This window comes from Dasypus novemcinctus, chromosome 14, assembly GCF_030445035.2.
Source record: "Dasypus novemcinctus isolate mDasNov1 chromosome 14, mDasNov1.1.hap2, whole genome shotgun sequence".
Classification (NCBI taxonomy): domain Eukaryota; kingdom Metazoa; phylum Chordata; class Mammalia; order Cingulata; family Dasypodidae; genus Dasypus; species Dasypus novemcinctus.
In genome coordinates this window covers 27,137,304-27,153,229 of record NC_080686.1, presented here as the reverse complement: position 1 = coordinate 27,153,229, position 15,926 = coordinate 27,137,304, and the positions used below count along the sequence as shown (strand labels likewise).

At 41.0% G+C, this 15,926-nt stretch overlaps 1 protein-coding gene across 2 annotated transcripts in view; it reads left to right on the top strand.

Moving 5' to 3' along the window:
• The window catches only part of CYP7B1 (cytochrome P450 family 7 subfamily B member 1), a 181,898-nt gene that overhangs the window by 128,010 nt on the left and 37,962 nt on the right, over positions 1-15,926 (top strand). The window lies entirely within an intron of this gene.

Below are 15,926 nucleotides of genomic sequence, written 5' to 3'. Positions count from 1 at the left end.
ACAAAACTTAATCCATAATATCCTCTATCATTACAATCACTATAGTGTATCTTAATTATCTTTTTGTGTATACCTATACCCACACCCTTCAACACTGAATTCTTACAGGGAAAGACCCTGTGTCTCATTCTTCCTGGTATCATTGTCACGTAGGACGATGATTGACACAAACTGAGTACAGAGTACTTGTTTGAATTAGTGAATTGATTGATTCATTGATTAATTAATGATCCGGCTAATGGAGATTGCTACAAGTAGCCATAATTTGTTTGAAATAATTGGCATATGAAAGGAACTGTATGCCCAGATAAGATAAACAATCTTATCTCTATCTTATCTTATGCCCAGATAAGATAAACAATCTTATCTCTAAACAATTTTAGAGTCTTCTGTTGAAGAGGAAGCCAGATGAAGGTGGCAGATTTTGAGGAACTCAAGCATGTACACAAGTATAAAATTATTTATACAAAAGTCAATAATTTATGTTACAGCAATTTATTTTAAAGTGTTCTGTTGCTAACTGTACTCGTTATTCAACAAAAGGTTAAAATCCTGCTGAGTCTCCTGGTACAGGTTGCACGGATGCATATTCACCAGGTTTCATCCACTCTGTGAAACAGTGGCTCATTATCACATCTTCCTCTGAGAAAGGAACCAGTAAGGAATTAGAAAATGTTAAAATTGATTTCCAACCCACACCAAATAAATCATTATTTCTGAGGCTGAGGAGCTGTGTTTATAATCATCTTCCTGGTGATTCCGAGGTGAAGTCAGTCAAGTACTATTGCGTTAAAATTTGGAAGAAAAAAAAGAGAAGAGAAAGGCACATTTGAGTAGAATCCCAGAAGTTAGACAAAAGGTAAAACCAAGAAAATGGGTTTTACCCATTTACAGATCCATTAACAGATCATTTTTTAAAAATGAAATAGAAGAGAAAACATCAGATTACACCATACATAATAAGAGAATTGTTTCATGGCTCTTATATCTCTCTCCACATACATGTATATTGTATCATAATGCATTCACTAGATCTAAAGTGTTCACAAAAGAGTGGTAGGATGATGGACATCACTTTTATTCTGCAGTCAGTGTAAAGACTGCAAATCACCATGTAGTGCATTAACCAAAACAAACAAACCCAAAAAAAAACCTCTTTTTTGTTTAACTCTTGTACCAGTCAACTTTGGCTATATTATACTGCAGTAACAAACTAATCAGTGACTTATAACTGAAAGGTTTATTTCTTCTTCATTCTATATGTTTATCCTAAGTCAGTTGCAGCTCCACATTCTCTTCATTCCAGGTGCCAGATTGAAGGACAGTCTTCTCTTTGGGACATTTTTCTACCTATGGCAATGGGGAGAGAACATAGCGGAGTCATGAAATGACTCCTAAAACTTCTGCTGGGAAGTAGAAGTGCTGCATCACTGCTCACAGTTCCTTGGTCTAAGAAATTCCCATGGCTAAGCCTGGCATGCATGCGGCAGCAGTAAATAATGCTTCCACAGGGAAGGACAGCGAGTATTTTGAATAATACTATGATCTACCGCCGTTTCCTTGAAATTTTAAGTTTAGGGAATACCAAATCCTCACATTCCTTGTTGCAGGGCTTTATTGAAATTTTTGTAAGAATTCGTTTGCCTGAGTCTTTTGGGGTAAATAATGCTAGTTATGGTCTTTCAGTCCCACAAATTGGTTAGTCTCTTCGTCAGTTTGCTACAAATAATGAAGATCTCTGCTTTGGTGATACTGAGAGGCCTCTCAAATTTTCTGAGACTCAAAATTCCTCATCTTTTCTTTTTTCCAAATGCCTAAATTTTGGTCCTGTGTTACTCTTTCATCAAACAGAGGTGATGAAAACAAAACAACCATTAAACTTCACTAAAATTCAATTTAAGAAGTTTCTAGGGATACCTCTTAGAATCTGGAGGTGGAGAAAAGGCATCTATGGGATGGAAGGTTTGAAAACCCTTTAGCTAGTATCAAGTGGCTCATTTTCTTTCCAGAGAATTAATGTTGTTTCCAAAAATTAGCTCTCATATGGCTCATTCAGGTAACCAGTATTGAATATGGAAATTAGGTTTTTGTTCATACAAGTTTATTACATTATAGTTTATGAATCACAGTGGCTATGTGCCAGATTCCCTTTCAAGCTAAGCAGCCTCATTGCTGTGTTATTCCAGCTGAGTCTTTTATTTGAAGTGTTTCTTCATCTTGGCTCATTTAGCCACAACCAGAAGTTGCCCTATGGGAGATAACATCTTATGTTTATTTACTTTATAGGAGTATCACCTCTGGGCTCTTTGCAAGTACAAAACATAGCAGAAAAGGGAAAGTCTGATTTTAGAAAGTTAGGATTCCCTTGACTCTGGCACATGCCTCTCTTTCCTTGGATAGTGCATTACAGTGAAAAATAAGTTAAAAAACACATTCTATTGGGGGTCAGGAGACCTAGTCTCTGATCTTTTCCTATTTCACAGCTGTGCAACATTGGGCAAGTTACTTTACCACTCTGATTCCGTTCCCTTATTTGTAAAACAGAGAATGAACAAGATGAATGTCCCAAATTTCTTCCAGTTTTAGGAGACTATACTACTTATGGAATTTTACAAACATCATAGAGGTTTTTAGCAAAAGCATTAAGGAAGAGGGTCTTGTTTCAAAATGTGAAAATGAAAATAAGGTTCTTCATATGTAGAAATGGTACAAAAATAACCACTAATATCTAACCTAATATTTAAGTTGTATTGAGTGATCCTTGCTTTTTGTTTTAGTCTGCCAAACAATGCTGAAAGTAATATGCCAGGAATAGGTTGGCTTTCACAATGGGTGTTTACTGGCTTGCAAGCTTACAGTTTGGAGGCTGAGAAAAGTGTCCAGATCAAGGCATCAGGCGACACTCTGGCCCTGAAGACTGGCTGCCAGGGTCCTGGACTCCTGTCAAGTGGGAAGGCAGCCAGTGGCATCTCCCTTCTCCTCCAGGTCTTGTTGCTTTCCGCTTCCTGGTTTCTGTGGCTTCCTCCCTCAGTTTCCATGGTTTTTCTCTCTTTGCTTCTGTGGCCACCTCTGTGTGAGATTCTGTGGGTTTCTCTCTGTATCTCTGTCTGTATTCATCCAATAAAACAATAAAAGGATTAAGACCCACCCCAGGCCATGCCTTACTGAAGTGATCTAAGCAGAAGTTCCCATCTCCAGTAGGTTCACACACAGGAATGGATTAGCCCTAAGGACATGATTTTCTGGGGTCCATAAAAGACTAAAACAACCACACTCCACCCTCAGACCCCAAAAAGACATGTTCCTTCCGTATGTAAAATACATTCATTCCATCACAATATCCCAAAGCCTTAAATGTTTCTAGTAACAATGTTAAGGACAAAGTCTCATCAAAATCGGTTATAGGTGTGGTCTGTCCTGGGACACAATTCCCCTCAGTCTGTGGCCCTGTGAAACTTAGAAAGCAAGTTATCTGCTTCCAGTATACAAAGGAAGGGCAGTCATAGGATATACATTCCCATTGCCATAGGTAGAAATTGGAAGGAAAACAGGGGTCACAGGTCCCAAATAGTCCCAAAACCTCTGCAGGCCATAAACCATTAGATTTCCAGATCTAAGAGTCATCTACAGAATCATGGTTTCTTGTCCTTGGGCCTTGATGGAGTGGGGACCCCACCCTTTCCAAGAGCTTGCCCAGTGGCCCTGTTCTTGGTTTCACCCTCATCAAGAATCCTGGTGGCTGCTGAAATCTAGGCCTCACCCTCCAAGAACACTGGGGTGACAGATTCTCCCTAATCTCCAGGGCACAGGCCCAACCCCCTCAGAACAGTGGAGTGGCAGCCAACCTCTCCCCAGCCCCTGGGGAATGCACGCCAACCTCCTCGAAGCCCGGGGCAGCAGCACTGTCCCTCAACAATGGGGCGGAAGGCCCATCCTCTTCAAGTGCCAGGGCATACTCACCCTTTCCACACACATGGGTGGGTCTGCTCTCTTGGCCTGAGAAGATGTCTCTGGTCCAGACCTCAGCTTCCATGCCTCTGCTCTTGAAGTAGTTTTTCCTTTAGTTTATCCATTTTCTATCCCTTTAAATCCAAGCTGGCAGTGGTTCCATTCATACAGATCTTGAAAAAAACTTGTCAGTTTCACATCTAGCACACAGGGATTCAGGCCATCAGACAGTAAGACCTTCCACGCATCCTTCCTGCCCACCTGCATTTCCAATCCTTACATGCAAAGAAATGGCTGATTAGTTCCATGTTCAGTTAGGTCCTCACACTATTCTCTGGAGACGTGTTCTCCAAAAACTCATAATTTTCCAAACCATCAATTTCTTTTTTTTTTTTTAAAGATTTATTTATTTCTCTCCCCTTCCCCCCCCACCCCAGTTGTCTGTTCTCTGTGTCTATTTGCTGCATCTTCTTTGTCCGCTTCTGTTGTTGTCAGCGGCATGGGAATCTGTGTTTCTTTTTGTTGCATCGTCATCTTGCTGTATCAGCTCTCCATGTGTGTGGCACCATTCCTGGGCAGGCTGCATTTTCTTTCACGCTGGGTGGCTCTCCTTATGGGGCGCACTCCTTGCATGTGGGGCTCCCCTACACGGGGGACACCCCTGCGTGGCAGGGCACTCCTTGCGCACATCAGCACTGCACATGGGCCAGCTCCACACGGGTCAAGAAGGCCCAGGGTTTGAACCGCGCACCTCCCATATGGTAGACGGACGCCCTAACCACTGGGCCAAGTCCACCACCCAAAACCATCAATTTCTGGTTTCAGTTCTCAGCTTATCTCTTTCCTCTTACATTTTACAATAAGCTGCAAGTCGAAGCCAGGCTACACTTACCACATTTAGTTTGGAAATTTCCTCAGCTAAATATCCAAGTTCATCACTTTCAAATTCTGCCTTCCATCTGACATCAGGAGTCAATTTTACCAAGTTCTCTGCTACTATAAACCAAGGTCACCTTTCTTCCAGTTTGCAATGACACATTCATCATTTCTGTCTAAGTCCTCAACAGAAGACCCTGAGCGTCCATATTTCTACCAACAGTCTCTTCAAAGCAGTCTAGGCCTTTTCTATCAAGCATCTCACAATTCTTTCCCAATCTACCCATTAGCCAATTAAGAAGCCTTTTTAGATTTTTTGGTATTTGCAGTTACAGTACCCTATGTTCCTCATACCAGAATCTGTTTTAGTCTGCTAAAAGCTGCCAAAGTAATATACCAGAAATGGATTTGCTTTTACAACGGGGGTTTGTTGGCTTTCAGGCTTATAGTTTTGACACTGAGAAAAATGTCCAAGTCAAGGCATCAGCCACACTCTCTCCCCAAAGACTGGCTCCAGAGATCCTGGACTTCCCTGTCAAGTGGGAATGCACGTGGGGGCATCTCCCTTCTCCTCTGGGTCTCATTGCTTGTAGCTTTCTGGATTCAGTGACTTCTTTCAGCTTCCACGGCTTTCTTCTTTCCAGTTTTATGGCCTTCCCTGTGAGCCTCTGTGGGTTTCTCTCTTTGTCTCTCTCCATATTCATCCCATGTATAAAGAGCTCCAGTAAGAGGATTAAGACCCACCCTGGGACAAGCCTTACTGAAGTAAATCTACTCAAAAGGTCCCACCTACAATAGGTTCACACTCACAGGAATGGATTAGCTCTAAGGACATGATTTTCTGGGGTCCATAAAAGCCAAAAACTACCACACTTTTTCTTGCCCCAGTAATAGAAATTTAAATATAATTTTGAAGCTATCTTTCATTTTGAGTGTTGTCTGATGATTGAAATATGAAATTAATCTTAGAAAATGCCTCCTTATTTTTCCAGAAGTTTTATTGATATATGTATTAGTCAGCCAAAGGGGTGCTGATACCGAAATTGGTTGAATTTTATAAAGGGTATTTATTTGGGGTAGGAGCTTACAGATACCAGGCCATAAAGCATAAGTTACTTCCCTCACCAAAGTCTATTTTCACGTGTTGGAGCAAAATAGCTGCCAGCATCTGTGAGGGTTCAGTCTTCTGGGTTCCTCTTTTCCAAGGTCTTGCTTCTCTCTGGGTTCAGGGTTTCTGTTTCCTCTGTGAGTTTACTTCCCAGGGCTCTAGCTTAAGGCTTCAGCGTCAAACTCAGCATTAAAACTCCAACATCAAAAACCCTCAACTCTGTCCTTTGCCATGCCTTCTATCTGTGAGTCCCTACCCACCAAGGGGTGGGAACTCAACATCCTAATGACAGGGCCCAATCAAAGCCCTAATCATAACTTAATCATGCCCAGGTTCAGACCAGTTTACAAACATAATCCAGTCTCTATTTTTGGAATTCATAACTATGTCAAACTGCTACAATATATAATTAACATACCATGAAATTTGCCCATGAGTTTTAGCAAATTGATTCATTTGTACAACCATTACCACAATCCAGTTTTGGAACATAAAATTTCCTTATATCCGCTTACATTCAACCCCTGCTTCCCCCCTTAGCCCCAGAGGATCACTGATCTCTTTTCTGCCTGTATAATTTTATATTTTCTCAAAATTTTATATAAATGGAATCGTGTGTCTGGCTTCTGTCTCTTAGCATAAGGTTTTTGAGATTTATCCATGTTGTTGCATGCATTAGTATTTTGTTCCTTTTTATTGCTGAAAAGTATTATACTATACAGATATACCACATTTTAGTTATCCATTTACCAGCTGCAAGACATTTGAATTGTTTCCAGTTTTACATTATTTTGATTAGTACTGCTATGAACCTTCACATATATGTCTTTGTATAGATATATGTTTTCCTTCCTCTTGGTTACATACCTAAGGGTGGAATTGCTAGTCATTTAGTCTATTTTTAGTGTGTTTAACATTTTAAAAAACTGCTAGGCTGTTTTTCAAAGTGACTGTACCATTTTACAGCCTACCCACAGTATATGAGCGTTCCAGTTCCTCCACAACATGTGGTGAGGTCATTCTTCTTTATTTTACCCAGCAGTATCAAGGGGCATCTCATTTTCATTTATAATTTTCACTTCCTTAATGACAAAGATGTTGAGCATCTTTTTGTGTGCTTGTTCACTATTCATATATCTTATTTGGTGAAGTGTCTATTCAAAACTTTTGAGCATTTCTTATTGGATTATCTTCTCATTATAGAATTGTAAGACTTCTTTATATATTCTCCCCCAATTTTTAGGATATTTTTCCTGTCTTAAGCATCTGTGTATTTCAGTATAACTGCTTATTTCTTTCATACTTATTCCAGGAAGTAAAATCCTGTGAAAATAACAAGGTGGAATTTTAAATCTGGAAAATAAACAGAATGAATTTTAAATTTTCATTAATAATCATTAAATGAGTATTTGGAGGACTTACATGAAAGTTCTGAAAGTGGTACAGTGGTCATTCTCAGATCTAACAATGGCTTCTGTTTACGTCATTTCTGGCCTGTTTATGGAGGAGGAAAAAGCACCTTTATAACTACATGGAGTTCAGAAATTTCTGAAGAAGGAGAAATATCTGAGGAACTTGGACCTTGGAGGCCTTAATTTTAATTCTTTCCATTCTACTGGGAGTTAAGACACCTGCCTCTGAGGGGTGGTCCATGGAAAGAGTTAATTACTTGACTTTGTCCATGCCCCAATTTAAAGTGCACAAATGCACACACACAAAAAAACCCTACCCCAGATGAAAAAGAAGTATATTTCTCTACCCTACAGTCTCTTTGCCAAGTCTCCCTAATCCCTCCAACCCCTGAAACAAGTTATTAGCACTTGCCAGGCATTGGGGGTAATTTCGGAAACAATGAAATAAAATCCCTTATTCTACTTACATAACTATAGAGCCCATTATCTTTCCCTCTTTATAACTTTAGATGCCAGCCTTGCATTTTGTGAGATCATCTTTTTTTTTTTTTTAAGATTTTATTTATTTCTCTCCCCTTCCCCCCCCACCCCAGTTGTCTGCTCTCTGTTGTCCATTCGTTGTGTGTTCTTCTGTGACCACTTCTATCCTTATCAGCGGCACCGGGCATCTCTGTTTCTTTTTGTTGCGTCATCTTGTTGTGTCAGCTCTCCGTGTGTGTGGTGCCACTCCTGGACAGGCTGCATCTTCTTTCGCGCTGGCGGCTCTCCTTATAGGGCGCACTCTTTGAGCATTGGGCTCCCCCACACGTAGGACACCCCTGCGTGATACGGCACCCCCTGTGTGCATCAGCACTGCTCATGGGCCAGCTCCACACGGGTCAGAGAGGCCCAGGGTTTGAACCGCGGACCCCCCATGTGGTAGACGGACGCCCTATCCATTGGCCCAAGTCCATTTCCCTCCACCATCTTTTGTCAATTTTCATTTCTGTAAATAGAAATGAACTCTAAAAATTTTTACTTACAAACATTACTCCAGATGACTTCAGCGACAATCTCCAAACATTTGTAATTAAGAAAAATTCAAACTTGGTTAGTTAACTTTTTGTAGGAAATGTAGTTTACATATATCTATATATTGTGTTCTATTCTCAAAGTCCCCAAAGCAAAATTAAAAGTCATAAAAAGATATAGCCTCAACCATTTAATTTACAAAGGAGAGTAGCTCATCAATAACTAGGTCTTCTGCTAACCACCATCCAGTGGAGTCCACCAGCCCCACTTGTACATTTGTGCCTTGTTTTCAAATGTGGAAACAAGCTAAGGATCACCAATCACTTGAGGAAAGCCTGTATCATGAAAGAGAGAAACAATAGAAACAAACACAAAAGAAACTTAGAGAAAACAGATAATTCAGGGAACAGAAAAAAAAAAATCTCCAAAGCACTGTCCTTGATAGTCTTAGAGATAAGAAAAAAAATGGCATTCATGAAACAAGAATAGAATGTAATTTTACATAGTATAATTTCCTCTTGGAAATTAAAAACTTAAGAGTAGAAATATTATATTTTGTGCAAAGGAAAAAGTCAAGGAAATCTCCCAGTAAGTAAATGATAGAATAAATGATGGACAATAGGAGAGAAACTACATGAAAATTTCAGAGACAGATATCTGATCATTCTGAGGGAGATTTTAGAGAATACTGAAAGCGATTGACAAGAATGAATAATGTGCACACAGAAAACAAGGCAAACAAAAAAACAAAGCAATTGAGCACTATCTAGTGATAATGATAGAAACACTGAAAATTGATTTCACCAAACAAGCAAGCAATGCAGATAAGAGAAATTAGTATGAATAAAGGACATGGCAAGAATTATGATGTTTAAAATATATAAAAGTTTATCTTTCATAGAATTTTAGAATTTGCAAATCTTAGTGATTACTATATGTAAATATGATATCATGTCTTCTATATTCCATGCTCTAATATTGATGGTGATGGGTGTTTTAGTTTGCCAAAGGAGTGCCAATGCAAATTACCAGAAACGGGTTAGCTTTTATGAAAGAGATGACTTTTATTTGGAGTAAAAGCTTACAGTTCCAAGTCCATGAAAAGTCCAAAACAAGGCACCATCAGAAATGCTTTCTCACCAAAGTCAGCTACTGTTGTTCCTGGCATGTTGTTACCTGATAAAACAAGATGGCCGCCCATCTGATGAGGTTTCAGCCTCCCCCTTTGGAGTCACCATCTCCTTTTGAGCTGTTCTGTGGGCACAGCCTCCTGGGGCTTCCTGCTTAAGTGATCCTGTAGTCCTCTCTCTTACATGGCAGGATCAAACATGGTGGCTTCCTTTTCCTGTGTCTGTCGGAGTGAGTCTCTGTGTTCCCATTTTTATCAGAGCCAGCAAGGGGGCAGAGAATCAACCTGAGGCAGGCCTCACTGACATAGTCCTAAATCAATCTTATCGAGTAATCTAATCAAAGACCCCTCGACTGAATTTAATGCAATCAAATGATATCATACACAGAGGAATAGATTAGTTTAGCAACATAATGTTTCTCTTTTTAGAATTCATAAAATAATGTGAGACTGCCACAGTGGGTTTCTTGAAGTAACCATACAATCCTTTTATGATTAACTTTACCAGCCAAAGTTAAGAACCAATCTTTGATGGAAAAAAATAATCCTATATTTTCCGTCTTTTTAAGCCCACTAACTCTTAAGATCAAAGCCTTGCCTTCCTTTCTCGTGCCATGCATGTTGTAAAATGTAAACCTACTATTAGCTTTTACAGTGTTAATCGTTTACCCAATATTCCAATATGTTTATGAATTATCACCATGTGACTCAGGTACAGAGTATGATCCTCAGGCTTCCCACCTTATTAGCTTCCTACCTCAGCAAGCTTCAGGATACCTTGAATTGCCTTTCTCATGAGCTGTGTTTGCAAATATAAATGCTGGTCTGCAGAATTTGGCATTTTATTTCTTCATTGACTTGGGCTCAGAAAATTTCAATTGATGACTTGATTATGCATTTGATACATCACTGGCTTTGATCTCTATTGCCATTACTGAGGCTTTCCACTCTATCTTCTGTTATAATTTAGTTTCCACAAAACTGTGGGTTCTAATTTTTGATTAAACATTTCAAAATCAAATGATTTAATCAAATGTAAGAAATGATGAATTAATGGAATTGATATATCTTCCATGGAGTCCAATCAAATCCTGTCTGTGAAATAAATTAGGCAACTGATCATCTTAGAAATTACAAATTCAGTTGCATGGTTTTCTGTTTCAATTCAGGAGTTGAAATAACTTTCAATTATGAATCCATTTCCCTCCTTTAGAATTGTCTAGGCCATTTAAACATTCTTGGCTGGCTTTCTCCTAAGATCCACAGCTCTTCTGGGCCTCTTTTGATCTTTTGAATGTGTTTGTGCAAAGACTACGAAACCTAAAAGTTGCCATTTCTTTCTAAATAGGCAGGTGTTTCTGATGCCCCATCTCTGACCAGCAAATCCTATATGGGAAGCCCCAACTAAAATCTAATTTAGACAAATAAAGAAAGTGTGCAAGCAAATGAAAAACCCTCTTAAAAACTGGTAGTCTGTAATAAATCTTTAGAAACCAGAAGTCAGGAGAGAGACAGGATTAGATTGTTTTTTAGATGATCTTGGATAGCAAGCAGTGTGGACTTAATACCAATGAAGATGATGATGATAGCGATAATAATAATAACAATAGCTAACATTCTAAGTGTTTAACATAAGCAAGTCATTGCTACAAGTCCTTTACATGCTTTGATTTATTTCATCTCATGGGAGGGAGGTAACTCGTGTGTCCATTTTACAGATGAGGAAGCTGAGAGACACACAGAGATCAAGTAAATGGGCCACCATAGCTGAGCTGCTGGTAGGCAGGATCTGGGACACATAGGGGCTCCACGGTCCATACTTCAGTGTGAGGAAACTAATCAGGACATATTGCTTCAATGCACATGAGAAATGATGAGGACTTAAACTATGTCCTGTTACCCAGGGTCAGGTTTATAAAAGGACATGTGCTCCAGCGGTGTAGGTATTCATTGTGGGGCCAGCTTGAGACTGAATTAAATTATAAAAGAAAAAACAAAAACAAAAAAGCTCAATCACCGACTTATCTGAGTGAAATCCTACATTGATGTGGTTTGGCTTCTTAGCCAAAAAAAGCATTTACAAATCACTCACTTGATCAAGGCATTAGCATAAATCTGCTAATGGAATCGAGTTTACAAAGCACATTCTACAGACAAGGCTTTATTCAGATCCCTCAGTTGCATAGCTGAACTGACTGCTAAAGATTCAACTGGAATATGACTGAAAGAGCTATCCTCTAAGGTGTGAGGATGTATTTAGTCGTGTTCGTGTTGATTTTGCTCTGATCCCTGCCAATAATGGAGAAATTTGTGCCCATTCTGCATTGCTTGCTTTTATATTGCCATTACATTTAGTACTTTGACAAAAGTGCTTGAACGGTGAATATCTTTGCGACTGGGAAATTAAATCAAGTCTGGAGTCAATTGCCATCCTGATAAAGCCAAAACATTTCCAGAGTAAAGGCATTATTTATGACCCACAAGGTTAACAGGCCTTCCTGGAGTGGTACAAAAGTTACCAAAGAGCAAAGAGTTGAATCATTGATCGCCTGGAAAGTGACATTTTTTTAATCCAGGGACTTTTCATTTATTCTTTGTGAGGCAGAGGTTGTGTGAACGCCAGATGCCAATCACACATCACCGGTGGATTTGCAAGATTATAGGACTGGGAGAAAAAATGAAGGTTAAGCGCAGGGTACAATAGAGATTACTTATGGTAATGAATTGTATAATTTTTTTAGTCAGGGTTGGCTTAATGTTCATCCTGAAAGGAGATTACAGTATGTCTGATTCTTGCAGTAAACAGATATTAAGCAGACCATTTAGTTCAACATATGAATCAAGAGCCCCAAAGGATATATGATTTAATCATATACAAAGGAAAGAATGAACCTATTCACTACCTGCTTATGTACAGTGTACTGGGGTTTTTTAAGGGAGTAGGGGTCCTATGTCTGATGTCACGGGCTCCTTCCTCCTGGTGGGCCCTGGGAGAGACCTCAGGGACCTCAGCTGTCACAGGTTAGCAAGCTACATCCCCAGCTCTGACGAGCCCCCCACCCTGCTTTGTGTCTGTCCAGGAACCACCTCACGAGCACGTCACCTGGACCCCGATGAAAGCAATTGGGCATCCCGTGTGTTTATATTTTTCTCTGTACAGTCGCAGCACGTGAACCCTACAGCCTGCTTTTTCATTTTGGAGGGGGGCGGGTGGTGTAGGCTCTGTTTGTCCTGTTGGTGAACCTCATCCTTCATGCATCTGCCTTAGGAATGTGGAGCTCACTTTTTGACTCAATCGTTGAGCCCTCTGTAAAGGGTGTCTTTTTTTGTTTGTTGCTTGTTTTTTGCCAGCTAACTACTTTTTAGAAGACTGTGCCTTCTGGACATGACTTTTATTTTAACACTAAAAAGCATTATTTCTTTCTTACAAAAAACAACAATGCACTAAGGAGGGCACATCATTTCTTAGAATTCTTGCCAAAAATGTACAATGTCATCATGAGAAAAACATCAGGCAAACCCAAATTGAGGGATAGTCAACAATAACTGAGCAGTACTCTTCCCAAGAAGTATGTTCATATGTTCGTGTCATGTACAAATTATGAGATGCCAAAGACCGAATCCTCAGAAACAATGACCCTGAACATCTTAGACAAAGTATACCAGGACTTTTTCTTTGCATTTATATTCCCATGTCTTTTTTTTTTTTTAAGGAAACCAATATTATGCTCTTGTACCTGTGGAAGCTTAACTGGTTTACTACTTAAAGATATCCTGGGAACAAATTTCTCTGAAAAGTAAACATTGATGGCATCTGAGAGGCGAGCACTCCCAGCACTGCATGGTTTGATCTGCACCTGTGGGTGTGCACTCAGGGGCAGGCAGCCTGCACAGCCCATCTCAGGCTCTCCACTTCCCCCTCAGCCGGGGAGTCCAGGTGCTCTCTGCTCCAGGGCTCATTTCGGGCCATTGTCTTGACCAGAATCTTCTGGGCTAAACCCAGCTCATGCAGAACGACTTCAGAGCTGGATCCATCTGATTCTTAGATGCACCGAGAGACGGTGAGGCCCATCAAAGGGAGAAGCAGGGTCCCCTGTGTGCTACCAGCTCCAGGCTTCTTCTAAGTTAAATGCTGATCTCTTCTGTAATATTTATGAACATAGTGTGCCCTTCATAGCGGAGAACTCTCTTCCCACAGTGAAATTATAGTGGACGATGAATTAGTTTTGCACTGGAGCAATTTCCCACTAGTTGCACACAAATTTGCAATCCTGAACACTTTTTAACCACACATATGGGGCTACCGTTTAGGGCTGAGCCTTCTTCCACATTTGGTTATTTATGCAATTATACGAAGATGGAAAATTGAGATTTTTCTGAGGGTTTTCCCCTTATCTTGTCTCAAGTCCTAAGATAATTGGTTAATAATTATTTAGTGGCTAGTTAAAATAGTTAAAACACAATCCAGGTTTTCATTCTCTTTCTGGAACAATAAACACTTAGGGAAACATGTGATGCTCTCCAAATGCTGAGGCCTCTATAGCCTTTGAAACTGAAATATTTTCAGTCTCCATAATGAGGCTGAAATCTCCATCCCACATGTGGTGGGAAGCCCAAGGTCTTCCAATATGCACAGGATTCTTTCCAAAGTGGAATGAGAAACTGGTGCTCTCTGGCTCCATGTTCTGTTGAATTGTTTGTCTGTGCTCTACATTTCGCCTCTCGCTCCAGCTGTCCTTGTCCGGTTCCCTCCACCCCGTAAAGCCCTTCAGCTAGACCCTGCCCTAATTCCTCTACTTTTTAAATTACACTAGCATAAGGTGGTATGTGTAATGGAATTTTACTGAATCTTTTGAGATGAAAAGGTCACTGGGCTCCAAGGGCAGCAAACAACTTATTAAAGATTGGTCGTTTCTAGTTCTAAAAGCCCCTGTTAGTCCTATCGTCAGCCTCCCCAGAGAACCCCCACCTCTTACCACACCTCGCTGTTTTGTCCCCTTCTCCCACTTCCTTTCCCCTTGTAGTGTTCCACCCAAACGCTTTTTCAGTTCTTGGGCAGGACATTTTCTTAATAACCAAACACACCCAATGAAACTGGCTTCTAAGCAAAGATAGTTGTTTCCCTGAGCTGTCGGGTATTTGCATGGTGTCTTTCCCCCCACTCTCCTGCTATTATCCATTACTTAAGTTTCTGGTCAATTAACAGTTTCATTTAGCCAATGATTTGAACTATGGAGAGGACCTTCAAATCTGAGCAAATCCATGAAATATAAATCAGCAGGAAGGGTGGAGAAATGAACCAGTTCAGGCTGAGAAGGTGCTGTGAGCAAAACCACCCAAGTGTAACTTACGTAACTAGCAGGACACGCTAATCCTGCTCCGAGTACCACCCCTCCCAAAACTGTCTTAGTCCACATAGCAAACCGCTAGGCTCGATATTTTTTTTTAAAAGATTTATTTATTTATTTCTCTCCTCCCGCCCCCCCCTCCAGTTGTCTGCTCTCTGTGTCCATTTGCTGCATGTTCTTCTTTGTCCGCTTCTGTTGTCAGCGGCACAGGAATCTGTGTTTCTTTTGGCTGCGTCATCTTGCTGCATCAGCTCTCCGTGTGTGCAGCGCCGTTCCTGGGCAGGCTGCACTTTCTTTCCTGCTGGGTGGCTCTCCTTCCGGGGCGCACTCCTTGCGCGTGGGGCTCCCCCACGCGGGGGACACCCCTGCGTGGCACGGCACTCCTTGCGCACATCAGCACTGCGCATGGGCCAGCTCCACATGCCCAGGGTTTGAACCACGGACCTCCCATGTGGTAGATGGACCCCCTAACCACTGGGTCAAGTCCGCCACCCTAGGCTCGATATTCTTATGCTCATTTACAATTGAAGAAACTGAGTATCTACATAGCTAGCGTCTTGGATTTAAAATTTCACAATATGTGCAGAAAGGGAACTTCCTTTCGCTGTAACTGAACCCAAATGTCTCGTGAGTTCCCGTTTCCTCTGATGGCAGCAAACTGAAGCTTTCCAGTGAAAAGTAGTTCAGTCAATTCTAGTATAACGTAGTCTCTTTGGTGCAAATATTAAGTAAACGGTAGTGTTTTTCTTTTCTGCCTTTCTGTGGATGGGAAGCGCTTGGGTGCAGCAGTTCATGTTGGTCTTTGGCTTTCCTAGGGTGCCTCCTGGGCTGGTTTTTGGAGCATGGAGCTCTCCCCTCCATTTCCGCAGCACCCCCAGAGTGCTGTGCCTTGCGGTCCTTTATTGGCTTCTCCTGGGCTCTCGCTGCAGTCGATGCGCCCGGACGAGACCCCTACCCCATCCACGCCCCAGGAGCTTAGGGCCCCCCCCCAGCCCTGCAGTGAGGCTCCTTCTCCCCAGAACCTGGCAGGAATGCCAGTCCTCAATTATCAAGAGTCATGGGAACATTTTTTTATCCCCTGTGCTTCCATTGGA